This window comes from Alosa sapidissima, chromosome 13 (genome assembly GCF_018492685.1).
Source record: "Alosa sapidissima isolate fAloSap1 chromosome 13, fAloSap1.pri, whole genome shotgun sequence".
Classification (NCBI taxonomy): Eukaryota; Metazoa; Chordata; class Actinopteri; order Clupeiformes; family Clupeidae; genus Alosa; species Alosa sapidissima.
The window spans coordinates 18,662,315-18,680,956 of record NC_055969.1 but is presented as its reverse complement, the minus strand read 5'-3'; the positions used below and the strand labels follow the sequence as shown (position 1 = coordinate 18,680,956).

The 18,642-nt window shown below is 41.8% G+C and overlaps 1 protein-coding gene across 8 annotated transcripts in view; it reads right to left on the bottom strand.

The window, feature by feature from the left end:
- The window catches only part of LOC121680863 (membrane-associated phosphatidylinositol transfer protein 2-like), a 74,776-nt gene extending 56,317 nt beyond the window's left edge, over positions 1-18,459 (bottom strand). For 3 of the 8 annotated variants that reach the window (XM_042060419.1, XM_042060423.1, XM_042060424.1), the window contains exon 1: positions 4,758-5,074. The gene's annotated coding sequence lies outside the window, so the exon portion shown is untranslated. Of the gene's footprint in view, positions 1-4,448; positions 4,514-4,757; positions 5,075-17,717 lie in introns of those variants that run through there. The other 5 variants (XM_042060425.1, XM_042060426.1, XM_042060420.1 and 2 more) reach the window with 4 other exon arrangements.
- Between the last annotated feature and the right edge of the window lie 183 nt (positions 18,460-18,642).

The window sequence follows — 18,642 nt, the reverse complement described above, 5'->3', positions numbered from 1 at the left end:
CCTGTAATACAATGAATGGGCCCTATCGTGCACTCAAGCACAATTGACTTTGTATACTGGTGCTTTTGTCTTGTTTACAAACTCTACTTTAAAGAAAATATTGTAAATAGTCTACTGTCATGCAATTAATGGAATACTGTGCAGAGTTGGAATGTTAGGTCAACTTGGTGTGAATACACACAGAGGAAATTGTTTCTCGTTGTTGAGTTGCCTGATGGTAAGGTACGGCCATAGTACACCTGCAGGCGCACTTGCTTGGCCATAATGTAGCATGTTCTGCACAACGCACACTTTGCTCCTCTCATCTATACAGACGCAGTAGTTTCTGCAAACCATACATAATCACAAGGAAAAATATTACCACACGAGGAAAATCATTGTGGTGTCCATTAAGATGTGAAAAAATAGGCATAAATCTAGCATACACATTTCCACGAATCATGGATGTGTTGATGACATAAATTAGGAAATATTAGAGGACTTAAGGAGATGTGATGTTGAACTGCATGCCGATGCCATTTAACCCAAATGCCCAGCAGCAGCACGGGAGAGGAGAGCTTATCTGACAGAAGAGCTGCATCGTCTATAGTGAGGTAATGTTAGATTACATTGCAAAAATATCACCATGCATTCATAACCTCATGATTCAGTGAGAGTGATCCCAAAACATCGGAAGGTACATCTTTGTGACGTTTCTGTATTACATTTTGTCAAGAAGAAAAATCAATAGCAAACTGTTCCCAACTGAACAGTCCTTATAGCGCTGTGAACCGCTCCTGGCTGCGCCTGGCAAATCTGCCATCATAATAGCAATCCGCTATGGAACAAGCGTGCCTGTTGTTAAAGGGAATGTGAGATGACGCTCTGATTGGTTTATTGCACGTTACGCCCAAACCACACCCATGAGTAATGTAGCTACATCAGACCCCCCCTATTTTAGATTTGCGTCGGGCGCAACGGTCATTTATCCTGCCGGTAAAATAGCAACAGCGCCCAAGATCCACCCACAAAGCTACTTGCACTTTGCGTTTGATACTTTCGTTTCAGATCGTTACCACAAACAGATACAGTACACCATGCATAATGTACATGACAAACTAATGACATTTTTAGATACTACATCCAATACTATTAGGCTTACCAACTTGATAAGAACAGTAAAATGGATGTTGGCATATTAATGATCAATAATAATGAGGGAGACCCCTACCCTGGTGAAAACTGGTACCATGCTGATAATATTGATTGGGTGAGTGTGTTAAACTAGGGCAGTGTTTGGGTGGTTAAGTGTGTGTGTGTGTGTGTGTGTGTGTGTGTGTGTGTATGTGTGTGTGTGTGTGTGTGTGAGAGAGAGAGAGAGAGAGAGAGAGAGAGAGAGAGAGAGAGAGAGGATGTTAAACTAGGTCGACGGATAGCCTAGCTAGCGTGAGAGTGTGTGTGTGTTTTGTGTGTTTTAAAGTGGGTCAGTCGCATAGTGGACAAACAGCTGCGAGCTGTGCCACTGAAGTAGCGTGTGGCTGGAGGACACCCACAAACTTTGACCCGTCGGCACAGGTCACGGACATGTTATCCTTCCAGGGTACTCACAACTACAGATAGGGGATAAATGCTCCTCCACGTTAATTGTCTGTCTTGTTAAAGGAGAATTCCGGTGTGATATTGACCTAAAGTGTATTGAAACATGATACCGAGTGTGAACGTATGTCTCATAGACCATCTCCAAAAATAATTCAGTGGAAATGCATGGATTCCAGTTGCTGCTACTGGAAGAAACTGGAATCCATGCATTTCCACTGAATTATTTTTGGAATCTGATCCCTATCATACCTGTTCATTCTTACTCGTTGCTCGACTTATCGTGACTAAATTCAAGATGGCTGCAAACGCTAAACTTCGTGAAGATACTGTCTGTATAAATCGTCTTGTAAGTAAACTACCAGTGCTTTTTCAAAGTTCTCAATGTCTCGTTTTAAATGTCAGGGCCCTCGGAAGTCTACCAATGAAGTGTGGAGATACATTGAGCCTCGTAAATGGGTGTAAAACAGTGATTTATTTGCATGGCTAGCCCGATGCCGAAGCACCACTATTGAAAAAGCTGTTGGTAGCATCGGCTAACTAGCGCCAGATTTTGGAGTGCAGGGGACAAGCCGAGATGGGCTATTAGACATATGTTCACACTCGGTATCATGTTTCAATACACTTTAGGTCAATATCACACCGGAATTCTCCTTTAAAACTTGTGTGTATACGTACTGAAGACACAAACATTATGGGGACCCCATCCCAGGACCCCACTTGGATTTAACAAAAGGACTTTAATTAACTACATAATTGAGCCACTACATTGAGTCTGGTTTGGTCTCCTTGGCAAGCCACAGCCTCTGACCTGAAGAGGCTAATAGGCCAATCTCTGGCTTTACTCTAGTGTCCTCACTAGTCTGTTTGCCCTCACACACACCTGAGCTGGCAAGTCCCCACTCCACTCTCACTGACACACTGCGTTCTGGCAAAGCCCTGAGCTCGCATACAAATGTGAATGACATCACCACCACACCATGGTAGGTCCTGCAGAGCAAAATGAATACTGAAGCCAAGGATAAAACACCCGGGGAATGAAATGCTTTTGCATACTGCAGGCTGTTCTCATTGGTCAAAATGTGTATGACATCTTCTTGTACATCTTGGTCTTTTTTTGCTGCCCTTCTGTTTTTTATTATGATGTATTTTGGCATTACTTCATTTCAGGGATCAAACTGATTCAAGGATAAGTGGCCCCTTCTCCCGAGCTAATAGTGAAATCAACTTGAGCAGCATATTTATCCATTTACTCAAACAGGTAGCTGACAATTCAGCAGAGTCCCTTGGGAAACACCCGGTGCAAACTCAGCACACTCCGCCTGGCACAGCACGTCCACAGAGAGACACCCGAGCCAAGTGATGCATCGCCAGTCTGCACTGTACCGGATAGGCTAGCGGTGACAGGCTGCCTTCCAGCTACTCCAAGCCCTGACCACACCCACCCAAAGGACTACAGTTCTGTTGCCTCTGTATGTGGGGCTATAAGAGAAAGTACATTTCATTTACGTTTTGTTTTTTTTTCATTTAGCAGACAATCTTAACAATCTTAAAATCTTTTAACAATCTTAAAAAACGAGGAGTAACATTTAAGCTGCATTGCAAAGGAGTCCTTAGGTAACAACATCACTATAATAAACACTACTACCGGAGGGAAGGAAAGAAACAGGGGAAGGTGCATGAAGTGCATGTGCTGTGTGAGTTTAGTCACATTTTTTTGACAGCTGTGCAACTGTCACTTGTAAAAACAAAAGCTGTCTTTGTTATCTGGTGAATTTACTCCCACAATATTAAACCACACAGACAAAACAGTTCTCATTTCTGGTCTGGAGAGTTCTCTTTCAATACCACTACATGTAGAACACTAGAGGTCCCGCAGCTGTTTCATGTCCTGAATCACCCCCCCACCCCCACCCCACTGTAACTACCCAGAGAGAAGATGTTATCCCTGCACATCATCATAGTTCCTCTTTCCCATGTTTCTCTGATGCCTGTAACAGCACAGCTTTCAGTCTCCCCTGCCCTGGTCATGCAGGCTTGTGCTGTGGCTGACTGAGCCAACTGACCAGCCCAGCCCAGCTCCAGCTAGTAGCTCTCTGTGAGTCCTGTTCACGGTCAGATGCAGTAGTCCTCCATCCTCAGGTGTGTGTGTGTGTGTGTGTGTGTGTGTGTGTGTGTGTGTGTGTGTGTGTGTGTGTGTGTGTGTTTAGCTGTTTGAGACAGATAACTGCCTGCCAGGCGTCCTCATTAGGCTGTATGTACACACAGCGCACAACAACAGCGGCTTATTTATCGAAACTGAAACATTGGCCGGGTGTTTGTCGTTAGTGACCACTCAGTGGTTTTGTGATGACAGTGGTAAATCAACAAAGATTACCCTTTAAAAGTTCTTGGAAAGACATTTCCATTAAGCATTTGTTTTGCGAAAGATGCCTCAACAGGCATTTGTACAAGACATTTGTCCACCCACTATGGCAGGCTAGGGTGGTACATCAAAATGTGTTGTATGCAGACTGGTTTGTGAAAAAGCTTTACATGTGTGTATGAAAGATAACCTGACAAAGGCCGGGTGAGATATGAGATGCTTTAGCGAGCTTGTGCAGCCAACCATAAAATACAGCCATAAAACACCAGCAGGACAGGACGGCTCCGCAGAGGTGGTCGAGATGAGATCGTTTTTAACATGCCAACTACCTCTCTCCCTCCAGCCACAGAGCTGAGCCATCCCTGAACCACCCGTTCCCCACCATTTCATTCACAAAGCACAGCAGCACAGCACAGCACAGCCCAGCCCAGCTCACCCCAGTCTCATCCTTCTCTTTCTCTGTCTAAATCCTCCTGAGCTGCGTGTCGCGCCACAACACACCACATACCTTTCCTCCGATTCTTAATGAGCAACCTGCTGCTCCTTCGCAGTATGCGCTTGGAAGCATGAACCCTCAGGTCTGGCTAGAGGCAGCAGGGCCAGATTGCAGGGGAAAACAGGGAAAACACAACAACATCTCCATCGGCCTCCTTACGAAACAGACCGGGCCTCATAAGCAAAAGGTTTGACTGACATTAAAAGAAAATCACATACATCTCTACACATACACCTATGTTTATAATGATATATATTCCACGGCCGAGTCCTGCAAAGTGTACAACGCTGAGATGCCAGACATGTTGAGGACACAAATTACCTGTTTGCTGGCTTACATCAACATGGCATGTTTATCCCACTGATCCAATCAATCTAGGAGGACCGTCCATTCCACCACTGCCTTCCACGCGATAAACAGCAGAGAGGGTTGTCATTCTATCATCTCTATTTGGGTTTTCCGCTTGTAATCCCACCCATCAGAGAAAGATGAAGAGCAACAGGAGCAGTGGAATCAGTCAAAAGGAGAAAAAAAAAAGCTGACACACACACTCACTCTCTCACTCTCTCTCTCTCCCCCTCTCCTCTCTCACTGGCTTGGGAGCTGTTTTTTCACCCTTCCCTCCTGTCTTCTTCCCTCTTCTTATGTCTCCACCTCTCTTGGAGCTATAAAGGGCTGTTTCCATGGCGATGCAAAAGGCTGTGCGAGGATTGGCTGTGACCGCTGTGATGCATTCGCCTCGGTGACAGCCAGCTCTCTGACTAATCAGGGGCTCATTCACGCAGACAGGCCCCTCCCCCTGCGTTTACATTTCCTCTCCGCTCGTCTTGTGGGCAGGCAGCTCCTGTGGGCAGTCACGAGGACTGGCCGAGGGCTGCACAGCACAGTCACTTCACTGCTCGGACTGGCCTTACTGCTCAGCATGCACACACACACACAGGCACACACGCACACACACACACATAGGCACACACGCACACACACACATAGGCACACACGCACAGGCACACACACACACACACACACACACACACACACACACACACACTGCAAACAAACAGTATCCCAAGAGGGAATTTTCTACTCATGATAAAACACATGATGAATAAATACAACTGAACTATATATCAGAAATAATAATTAATCATTTAACTCACACAATACAGTCCAGTATTACAACTGTATCCTGCGTGTACAAAACTGTGTTGAACTGCTGGTGGAAATTTGATTTTACAACGATAATTCTTGGTTAATTTGTTTCCTTCTTGAGTTTTCTCTGGAAAAGAGGAGAAGTTGGTGCCATTACGATAGCCATGGTTGACATGAATGGACATGATCTGAGGGAGCCCTCACTGGTACAGCAGGATGAAGATAAAATCATGTGACATACAGTATGACCTCAGGAAAGGCGCAAATACACTTGGCCTCATTATGTCTGTGTGATCATACATTCCTTCACCACAACACATGTCAACAACAACAACATGCCTCAAATGTTAACTTGATGCATGCAGTGAGTAAGTAAACTAAATTAAAATGTGCTGTGAAGGCTAAAATGAGGGGTGAATAAAAAGACCTTGAGGGGCTTCAGAAAGACCTTTAAATAAAAGATTTCAAACATGATGAGGTAAGGTTTCCTTTTTGAGAGGCATATATGGGCAGGATGAAGATAGAGATAGAGATAGATAGATAGATAGATAGATAGATAGATAGATAGAAAGATTATGTTCCCCAAAACAGAAAAAGTTGGGACGTTGTATAAAATGCAAATAAAGACAGAATGTGATAATATACAAGTCTCGTAAACCCATATTTAGCAGCAAAAAGGACATAGACAAATATAAATTTGGACTATTTTATGGAAAATATATGTTCATTTTGAATTTGATGCTATCAACATGTTTCAAAGAAAGTTGGGACGGGAGCATGTTTACCACCATGCTGCTTCACCTCTTCATTTAACAAAATTCTATACATTTTTAGAGACCATTTGCTAGAGTTTTGAGAATGAAATGTTGTCCCATTTCTCCCCGATATAGGATTTCATTTTAGCACCTGCACTCTTCCTCTGTGGAGAAATAATATTTAAATATTTGCAGAATTCTTTTTGGCATTGTTTTCCTGAAATATCAAGGTCTTCCCTGGAAAAGACATTGCCTGGATGGCAGTATATGTTGCTCAAAACCTTTATACATCATTCAGAATTGATTGTGCTTTACCAAATGTGCAAGATGCCCATGCTGTAGGCACTAATGCTCCTCCACATACCATCATAGATGTTGGGTTTCGAACTGAGCACTAAGTTGGATAGGTTGGATACTTGGATAGGCCCTCTCCTCTTTAGCCCAGATGAGTCCATGATTTCTGGTGGTCTAACTACAGGACCTTTTCCATGTTACCTCAGTCCATTTTAGGCCCAAATAAGATGGTGGTATTTTCTGTATCATGTCTCAATACAATTTGGGCTGTTATAATATATAATATAATTTTATAATATAAAATATAATTTTGTTTAATTCTGCAGTTTATGAATTGAGTATTAAACTGTGGACATAGACAATGGTTATCAGAGTTTTTCCTGAGCCCACACAATGACAGGTCTGGAAACAGGTCTGGTGTTGATGCAGTGCCATTTGAGGTCCAAAAGACCATGGCCATCCAATTACTTTTTCAGCTCTTTCCCTTGTTTGCAAAGATTTCTCTGGATTCTCTTGTTTTGATAATATTATATCCTGTAGATGAGGAACTCACCAAATACTTCACAACTTCATGTTAAGAAGCATTAAAATTACATTGTTTCATCATTTGTGCACACAGGTTTACACAGAGTGATGAATACGCCTACATCTTTACTTCTAGGAGACCCTGCCTCTCTGGGATGCTTCTTTTCATACCCAATCATGTTGCCAGTTACCCTAATTAGTTGTGAAACATTCCCTCTTTTGTTTTCTTTATCATTACTCAACTTTTCCAGCATTTTGTTACCCCCGTCCCAACCTTTTTTGAAACATGTTGCTGGTATCAAATTCAAAATTACGTAACATATATTTCCCATGAAATAGTCAAATTTGTAATTTTCAACATTTGATATATTGTCTGTGTCCTTTTTGCAACTAAATGTGAGTTTAAGAGATTTGCAGATTATTACATTCAGTTTTAATGCACATTTTGCACAACGTCCCAACTTATAGATAGATAGATAGATAGATAGAGATACTTTATTGATCCAAAAGGAAATGAAGGTGTCCGTAGCTTATACACATACAGTAGGCACACACACATATGACATACTCACACACATACTACACAAATATAAGGGATATAAGTGATTAATATAAGATATCAATAGTGTGCCATTACAGTAAGGTTAGTTTGTAACCTGTTAAAGGAGCGGTGTGGAAAAAATGCAGAAAGGTCCAATGGTATAATAGTGCAGGAGAGTGCCATTGCAAGCACATTGCCAGTGCAAATTATATGTCTTATTCAAGTACATTCTGTCTTTCCTTATCAAGCCTTTTACTTCTATGATGAAACATGTCCACTTGATCAAAAATGGTACCCTTACAGAGAAAATACAAAGTAGTACCTTCAAGATGACACTTAGAAGTAATCAATTATATGCCATCCTGTTCTTTTTCTTGTCTACTTTTAGTATCTAAACCATTTAAGCTCACAGCCACTGCTCTAAATGTGTAAATAATTTGATAGAATTTATTGCTGGAAGTATGTCTAACCTATCTGAGATGTCTTTCATGTTAATGATTTGCACAACTGCAAGATGGTCATTGACACCAGCATTGAGCCAGGCTATAACATGACACTGTCCAATGCTGTAATACAGTACATGAGTCTGGTTTCTGCATCCAACGTCACACCTGTAAGAAACTTGAACTGAAATTGAGAGCAGTCGATTGGTTTGACATTCAAAACTCTGGAAACAGATTATGCGGAAATGTCTCACTCTTCAGTGAGGTATTAAAGTCATCTATAGATGTCAACGGTGAAGTATTAAAATGTCAGCAAGATAGAAGTAAGAATCTCAGAGAAAAAAACACTGAACTGCTTTCTAAAAAAGGGAACAGAATATCATACTTCAAAAGGCATCTTTCAGTAAAAAGATTTCCTTCAGGAAATCATGTGACTCAAATGACTTGAACGCTGCTAATTGTTTTTTTGTATTTCCATAATTGGGGCTGCTGGAACTATACTGTAAATGGACCTTCTCGTAGCCTGATGATGCTCTTTGATTGTGATACTCTGAGTCAGAGATCAAGGATAAGCTAGAATATTCATTGTTACTCTGAATGAATTGACCTCTCATTCTTCAACACTGGCACTTGGTGAATTTTTAATTCCCTTGTGCAAAACTCCAGAAAAAAGAGAATATGGTGGTACCGTACGCTAAACTCTAGTGGGGTGTGAAAAGGTTTCTGTGCCTTGCTTTAGTGGGAGCGAATATTCTCCAATGCAGGCAGACTTCAGAGTGAGTGAACCCACCTTTGTGGCACACTCCTAAGGCTATGAGCACACCGATGCGCTAGACTACCTGGTCTGGGGATGTTCCTTTTCCTTTACCTCAGCTGAACTGTTATTCTATTCTATGAGTAGTACTTATTGTTGCACTAACAATGTCCTAGAGGCACTGTACCTTTATTGTACCTTGATTGTTGTAAGTCACCTTGGATAAAAGCATCTGCTAAATGACTAAATGTAAATGTAAAAGCTAGTCCTTCAGTGAAGGTAGCCAGCTGGTACGATAGCTGCACAGTATGTATGTTGAATAAACTTCCCTCCCAAGGCCTTGGGAGACGTGCTAGTAAGAGAGGCTAGCACCCATGGGTTTTAGTTCCCTTGCTCGCATGCCTGCCTCCCATTTAAATACTGCTGCAAGTTCAAGTTCAAGCAGGTGCGGGGCTAAACCGCACGGTTGGTAAAACACAACAGGTATCATTGCTCATTCTGATGTCAATAAACATATTTGTTTTTAGAAGTGAGCCTGTGGGGCTAGACTCCTCTCAGTGAGTCAGTGAACACGGCACACGCACCAGGGCTGGTCGTAGTTAACATGCAGCCATACTATACTCTGGATGTGCCTGTTCCAGATTCTACTGGGAGTGAACACACCCCTCTCCTGGACTAGTCACAAACACACAGGATGCCATATTGTACTCCAGAAGACAGCATTGTGCCTGTTCTTGACTCCCCTGTGCTAATGGGAGTGAACACGACCCTGTGCAGGACTAGTCATAAATATACAGGCTGCCATATTGTATTCTAGAAGGCGTGGATGTGCCTGTTCTAGACAAGACTCCTGTCGGAGTGAAGTGAGTACACCCCTGTGATGGACTAGTGATGCTACACAGGCTGCCATATTGTACTCTAGAAGGTGTGGATGTGGCTCTTCTAGACTCCAGTGGGAGTGAAGTGAACACACCCCTTTGCTAGACTAGTCATAAATACAGGCTGCCATATTGTATTCTAGAAGGCGTGGATGTGCCTGTTCTAGACAAGACTCCTGTCGGAGTGAAGTGAGCACGCCCCTGTGCTGGACTTCAGCAAGAGTGACTCTCGGGCTGCCCACCATTAATCAAAGACACTCAGAGAGGGAGGTGGGCGACGGGGACGGAGGAGGGGCAGGAGAGCAAACCAGCACACTGCCCAATCCCATTAGTGTCTGGATGCACTCCAAGCGTGAAGACTGGAAAATATACAGTTGCCTGTGGCAGCAAGTAATGACCCAACCCGCTGCCTGGAGCTGCCGGTGACACAGGCCTTTCTCTGCCACCCCTGGGGCCATTTGTTACCAAGATTAAGGATCTATTAAGACCAACTGCCCATTTCCTGATTGCATTCATTAATAATGGTTCTCTCTCTTTCTCTCTCTCTCTCTCGCTGTCCTCGGCGGGCTAAGAGCAGCGCCCACGCACTGGCGCTCACAAAACAAACGCCATGACAGCTGAGCCTCTCCGCACTGTGGGGCCACCGACGCTGTGCTGACTCTTAACTACATCACACAGGGCCCCCGCGGGACTGGCTGACTGGGCGTCACAGTGAAAAAGTAGCATCCAGGTTTGTACATAATTGATGAAGCTTTGACAAAGGGCAGGTGATTCGAGACAGCGCTGACAGCCCTAATGGAATGCTTACTTTTCCTCTTGATGTAAACGCTTGCTTGGCTCTGCTTCGCTCAAGCAAGGCTGGCATAGAACACAGAAAACTCTGGCTACACTCTTTGACAGATACCAAATACTACAACACACAAATGTGGGATGGTGAATGGTTTTTGAAAAAGCCTATTCAAATGGTCGGAGAAGTGGATAGGGGCTGAGGGATCAAGCTGTCTGCGCAAGAACTCCCTGATCCAGCCCAGGCTAATAAGCTGACAAGAATGCAGCAAGATGGATGGATGGGCAAGGCCAAGCAGTGCAGGATGGAAAATGAAAACCATGCATTTTCATTGGCAGCAGACTATACTGTTGGCCCACCTGTACATACTGCAGCAGTGAATTACCAATGCACCATCTTCAACTTAACAATACACTTAAGGGCTGGTTCATAGTCTACACTAGCAATGTGGACGCCGCTGACAACCCAAGGCTCCCACACGTTTTGAAGTGTCTTGTCATAGTTTACAAAAGCAATGTGGACGATGCACCCCCACCGGAAAACACATGACATGGCACTTGCGCTTGAGTAGCATCACAAAAAAATGGACAACACATTTTGCTATGCAAATGCCAAATTCTCCTCGCATAGCTAGCTGGCTGTGTTAGCATACTTTGCATAGACTATGAATCAAGCTTAGGCCTAACTCAGCACTGATCCATCAGTGCATGACACTCACTTGAACAGCAAGTGTACACCCACAGCTGTAAAGATGTATCTGGGTCATTCCGGGTCAAATAAGATTTATAAGAAGGTTGCTGCTGCACCATCTCAGATATTGTTCAAATCTTGTCTATATGAATGGGTCCTAAAACCAAAGCCTGTAAAATATTTCAGTTTTCAGCTTGTGGTATTACTTCAGTTTTACAGCTTGAAAAACACATTATCTAGGAGGAAGCAATGTTTGTGCATTAATATCATAAAATGTATTATTCATAACCATCCCAATCTTTGTACTGTAGGATGGAAGACAAACAAGTATGACTGAACCATTATCTTTGTATGGCATGCTCACTGATTTTCAACAAGGCTCTACAATTTCTGTATACATGTGGTATCAATCATTATTTTTGTCTTTAAAATAAATTGTACTATGACTTAAATGCCATGTGGGGTAGCTAGTGGAAGTTGCTCAATGTTTGGGGTTTAAGAGTACAAGTATTGTACCATAGATAATTAGTTTCTCAAGTTTCTCAGGAACAAGCATGAAGAAGCAGAGGTATAACAATGTAATTAACAGGGTTTATGTATTCTAAAACATGGTACAATATTGGGACTTATTGGTAATCTAAATAATTATACACCTCATTTTATTTTTTATATCTTCATGTACATGTGCTGTAGATGCATCAAATATTGGCACAATATAAATAAGAGTATTGTAATTGCAGACAAAATACTGACTGAAACCACAAAAACAGGGTTTATAATTATAATTTATAATTTTTACATTTTGTTCCGAATGTGCCTTACATAAAATCAATGGGCATTCAGTACAAACTTTTAATGGTCCAGTCATACTGATAACATGTTTGTCTTCCATCCTGCAAAGTCTGCGCCGGCTAGGAGTAATACTTTTTAAGATATTAATGTCAATATGGCTCCCAAGATGAGCCATTTTTAGAGTGTAAAAAAACAAAGGCAAAGAAAATATGCAAACCTTGGAACTGAACAAAAAAATATTTGAAAGGTCTATGTTTTGGAACCCAAACATTATACAGTAGACAACTCTGAGATGGTGCAGCAACCATTTTCCTGGATTGGATTTTGTCTGATTTGACATGGCAAGTCAAGTCAAGTCAAGTCAAGTTTATTTATATAGCGCATTTCATACACAGAGGTCATTCAATGTGCTTTACATAAACAAAACCAAACAATAATAACAAATAAAAGCATAGAAGGGCAATATAGTCAAATAATCGTTAAAAGGTAAAGATCATAATAAAAAGAAAACATAAAACACAAGGTAAAATCATTTAAAAATAAAGAATAATTAGTAAGCAAAAACAAAGGCAAAAGTAGTAAAAAAAGTAATAAAAGACAAGGTAGAATAATTATCAAGGCAGATTCAGAATTTGTAACTCGGCACAGTTAGCAGAAAGCATCTGAGAACAGTTTGGTCTTAAGTCTAGATTTAAAACTGGCTACAGTTGGGGCCTTTTTGATGTCATCCGAAAGTTGGTTCCACAGCTGAGCCGCATAGCAGCTAAAAGCTGCTTCACCATGTTTAGTTCTAACTGTGGGTTTTACTAGCAGGTTTTTCACCTGGGACCTGAGAGGACGAGAAGGTGTGTACTGCTGAAGCATGTCTGACAAGTATTTAGGTCCTGCTCCATTTACTGATTTATAAACAAGCAATAGTGCTTTAAAGTCAATTCTGTGACTTACTGGAAGCCAGTGCAAGGACTTAAGAATTGGAGTAATGTGGTCAGTTCTTTTAGTTTTTGTTAGAATCCTAGCTGCTGCATTTTGTCACCTGAAGCTGTTTAATAGTCTTTTTAGGAAGGCCTGTGAACAGTCCATTGCAGTAATCAACCCTGCTGGAGATAAATGCATGAATGAGTTTTTCTAAGTCATGTTTTGACATCAGCCCTCTGAGTTTGGCAATATTTTTGAGGTGGTAAAAAGCTGATTTAGTTATCGCTTTCATGTGGCTGTTGAAATTTAGATCACTGTCAATTAATACACAAGATTTTTAACAGTATCCTTTGCCTTCAACCCTTTTGTGTCAAGGAGAGTGGCAACCCTAAGTCTTTCCTCCTTTTTACCAAATATAATTACTTCAGTTTTTTCTTTATTCAGCTGAAGAAAATTTTGAGACATCCAGGTGTTGATTTGTTCTATACACTGACACATAGATTCAAGAGGACCATAGTCGTTTGGTGATAGAGCTAAGTAAATTTGTTTGTGTCATCTGCATAGCTATGATATGAAATCAAATTATTTTGAATGATTTGTCCAAGTGGGAGCATATAGAGGTTGAATAATAGTGGCCCCAAGATCGACCCCTGGGGAACACCACAGGTCAAGGACGTTGGTGTTGAGGTACAGTTACCGATGGCAACAAAGAAGCTCCTTTCTTGTAGATATGATTTTAGCCAGCTGATAACTATGCCTGTAAATCCAACCCACTGTTCTAGTCTGTGTAGTAAAATATTGTGATCAACAGTGTCAAATGCTGCACTACAGGTCTAGTAGCACTAGGACTGATGTTTTACCTGAATCTGTGTTGAGGCGTATGTCATTGGAAACTTTAATGAGAGCTGTTTCAGTGCTGTGATTTGCCCGAAAACCAGACTGAAAGTAATCAAAATACCCATTTGATGTTAGGAAGGTGGTTAATTGATTAAAGATTACTTTTTCAATAATTTTGCCAATAAAAGGTAGATTGGATATGGGCCTGTAATTGTTTAGCATGGAGGCATCCAGGTTATTCTTCTTGAGAAGTGGCTTTACAACAGCTGTTTTCAGTGACTTAGGAAAAGTGCCAGACAGCAGTGATACATTTACAATTTGAAGGACATCCGCCGCTATGAGGTGAAAAACAGTTTTGAAGAAATTGGTAGGCAGAGTGTCTAAGACACATGTGGAAGAGCTGAGATTCTGTACCGTTTTTTCAAGTGTTTCGTAGTCTATCAAGCTGAACTCTGACATCAAGTTTAGTATCCCTCTGTTTGTTGCTGGAAGTTCAGGTTGTTGAATTTGTAATTGAGCAGATATGTTGAGTCTGATTTTGTCAATTTTACCTTTAAAAAAAGATGAAAACTCATTGCATTTATTAGTTGAGAGAAGTTCAGGCGCTAATTGTGAGGGGGGATTTGTTAACTTATCAACAGTTGAAAATAGAATACGAGTGTTATTTGAACTTCTATTGATAATGTTAGAAAAGAAAGGCTGTCTTGCTTTGCATATTTCAGAGTTATATGTGCGGAGCATCTCTTTATGGATTTCATAGTAGATCTGAAGTTTGTATTTACGCCATTTTCTTTCAGTCTTCCTACACTCTCTTTTTAGAAGTTTAACTGCTGGATTTTGCCTCCATGGTGCTTTCTGTTTGTCCATAACCTTCTTGAATTGTAATGGAGCAATGTCATCCATAATGTTTGCCATTTTTGCATTAAAGTGATCAAATAAGTCTTCAGAGTCTGACAGTTGACTTGACTTTAGTGAAAGTGCTTGCTCAAAGAGAGCACTTGTCTGATCATTTATGATTCTCCTTTTTACTATCATAGCTGTGTTTTGAGTGTGTGGGGACATAGACACATCAAAGAACACGCAGAAATGGTCAGATAACGTCAGGTCTTTAACAGCTGTAGAGACATCGAGACCCTTTGTGATAACAAGGTCGAGGGTATGGCCGAGAGAGTGTGTTGGCCCCTGTACATGCTGTGTTAGGGAGAAAGTATCGATTAGTGCAATGAATTCCTTGGCATAATTGTTTTCAGGATTATCCACATGCAAGTTTAGATCCCCTGATATAATAAGACAGTCAAACTCTATGCAAACAACTGATAGCAGTTCACCTAGCTCTTCAAGAAAAACTTTAGCTGAATGTTTTGGAGGCCTGTAAATTGTCAGTAATAAAATCTGAGGAGAAGACTCAGTGACCCATCTGCTTTTCCACCTGCTCGCACAACAGCAGCAGCAGCTCACTGGCTGCTACCAAACCCCTGCATCACCTGTGCATCAGCTCCGCTTCGCGTGTTACCCAGGGTTACAGCAACACCATCTCTTTCACACATAACAGACACTCACAATGCGTCTTTTCCACTCACCCTACCTGCTCCACCTAACAACAATAACAACATCATAATGTATTTATAGCACTTTTCAAGACACCCAGAGCACTTTCACAGTGAAGGAGACCACCAATGTGTAGCACCCACCTGGGTGATGCATAGCAGCCACTAAACACCAGAAGGCTCACCACCTATCAGCTGACACACATTCCCGTCAGCTTATTAGCCTGGGATGGATCAGGGTGGCCTTGCTCAAGACAGCTTGGTCCCTCATCACACTTGAACCACCTGAATAGGCTTTCTGAAAAATTCACCTAACTGTGCAGCAGCAGCAGCAGCTATGAGCCGTGAAGCCTCTGGTTTTGGATGTGATTGGCAGAATCACACTGTGTATGTGTATGGTGTGTGACTGGCCATGGCGGGCACCTCCCTTCCTCCAGGCCGAGTGGAGCTGCGGCTATTAGCAGTCTCCCTCTGCGCAAGGGCCGGGGCAGAGGAGAGAAAGGAGACGAGAGAGAGAGATCAATACTGTGACTCATTCTTTCTGCGAGGCCTGCTTCATAACAGGATTCGTTCGGGATAAACCTAATCATTTTGGAATGATCATTAGATACAGTGCAGCTTTTTCTTCATTCTGGCCATAGACACCCTGCAGCCCCCCGGCCCTAAATTTCATTTCAGAGGCTCTCAAGTAGCATTCTGCCTGTAGTTTAGGAGCCTCGAAGAAGTCAATAATGTACACAGGGTTTAAATTTAGCACACCATCTGAAACATATACAGACAGATATAGACATTCATCTTTCATTCATTCATCTCAAAACCAGGACAACAACAACAAACAGAACAACAACAACAACAACAAGTGGTTTCATCCAATCAGTGTCCATTCTGGATGTTTCCTATCTGTCACTATTTTTTACAGTCTATGGTGTAGAAGGCTACTTGAATTTAGGCTAATTTTCTCTATAGAGAAAAAAGTACCCAATTAAAATGTAAATGCTATTTCTGTATTTCTAACTCTAAAAGCAAAAACACGTGAAAAAGGACACATCATTTCAAACTGTAAAAATTAGGCCTAATGGACAGAAAAAAGTGGTAATTGCATCCTGCCTTTTCAAGCCAAGCAAGCCTAATGCCTTTTGCTTTGAGCCTCTCCTAAGAGCACACCATCTGAAAGCATAGTTTTCCCCTAAACAGTGTCTGTAAAAATGAACACACATTCGAACACTCCAGGTGAGAGACAGAAATGAGGATCCGGGGCTAGGGCAGGGCAGGCCCAGAGTTTTGCTGTCTCCCAGGCCAAAATGATGACTAATATCTGCCTCGATACCTGCCAAGACTTTGGAAAAAAGCATCTCCATACCTTAAAGTAAAGGGCCCCATCACACTCCAAAAGGCCTACATCTCAACCCCGTGGCAGTGACTGTATTACAATGGTTTGTACAGGGCCTACATAGTGTGTTGGTTATTGTTCTTTTGATTTGGAGTAGAGACATAAGAAGACTGCATGCATTTTGATCTGATGGTTGAATCTGGCTAACGTTAATAAATCCTTTCAATGGGACCTCTGAGAATCTCAGTGTCAGCTAGGCTCCGACTTGAAGCATGGTCATTCATCAAGGAAGACAGACAATCCTAGTGTAACGTAAGCTCACTACACTGATAACGGTAAAGGTAACTCAACACAAATAGGTCAAAGGACCACTAGGCCATAGCCCGTGAAACAGTTGTTTACAGCGTCTGCAAAACCACAAATGGTGCAAAACTGTTAGCCAGGGAAAGGGACGTTGCATTAATTTAGGTGGATTTAATTTCTAGACATGAAACGCATATGCGGCATGGCACAAGGTAAAATCACAAGGTTGTGATTACTTAATCTGACATTGAGTAGAACGCTATCTATAAATTATTCTTGGTAAGCACATGAACTATCCATTAACCTGCAGCTAGCCTCCGTTAAAGCCATGGGTTTGACAACTGCAATAACGACGTTAACGTTAGAACTACAATGAACATTAATCAGAGAATTGCTAGAGGATGGAAACATGACAGACAATTCCCGCAAATTAACAACGTGATTTCACGCTGGCACTGTAGATAAACTGTACAGTTAAGCATTCCGACACTAAATTACACTGTTTTAGACACTGCAACATCAACTGTAACGTAAACCCGTTTCATTAACACAATTGACACACTGTAGTTTCCCTTCAGATAGCTCTGCTTGCTAACATCCGTCTCCTAGCAACATCGCTATCTAGCTAGCCACCGTACTCATTATGACAATTGCTAACATTGGGTTTTAGGCATGCAATACCAATATTGTGCATATATATATATATATAGTGCATAGGTTGCAAAAAAAACAACAACTTACCTGTGTTATGTCTGGCTAACAATTAGCCGGGGAAAACATTTCCTCTGAAAGCAAAGGGATGGAAAGGGGCATTTTCAAGAACACACCAGCTTGTGGAGACAGATTGGTGTAACGTTAACGTTATTATGCTACCGCTTCTGGTGGTGGCTTCATGGGTAGCTATGATATCGATAGCTAGCTGACGGACTGTGCATTTATCCTTGCGTTACAATAATTTAACGGTAGCTAAACGATCATGATAAATTAAATTAACTATGCGGGGAGGAAAATGAGACGGGGTCCCAGGTGTCGTTTCAGTCGCAGTCGGTTATTTTAAGTCTGATCTAACCTTCACCCAAGATTGTTTTCTTTGTAGTGGGATTAAGTTGGCGGACTAAAAATATTGTCAGTGATGGGTGTCATTGGACAGTGGTATTTGTCGGCTGTCTTGCTGTATTAGTAGCCAAGTTTAAGGTAATGTTGGATGTTATGTTAACTGGACTGCCTCATCGTCCTATCTTTTTTTGCAGGCTTGGCAAAGTGATTTGCAAAGTATTATTCCGTTTGCATGATTTTCTTTTTTTTTTTGCAAAGCCAACATGCCCATCTAATCATATGTCCCGTCAAAGTAATTTTCCTCTGAATACTTGACTTGAAAGTAAACGTAACGTTAACGTTAAATGAAAATGTTGACATGAAACGAAAGGAAGACAGTCCCAAGTAGCATCCTCCGTTCTGTGTCGGGTCTGAGCTTTTCCACTAATGGCCAGGGTTTCATGCGCTATCCAGTGGTGGTTCGGTTATAAAACAGACTCGATTTCAGTCTACACAGCAGTGAAATGGAAAATTGTAGTTGAGTCCTGTGACGTTCTTCTGTTTGAGCTGCGTCACTCCTGTAGCTTCATAAAGCTCGCACACTTTCTGCGCTCACATCAGTGCAAGCACT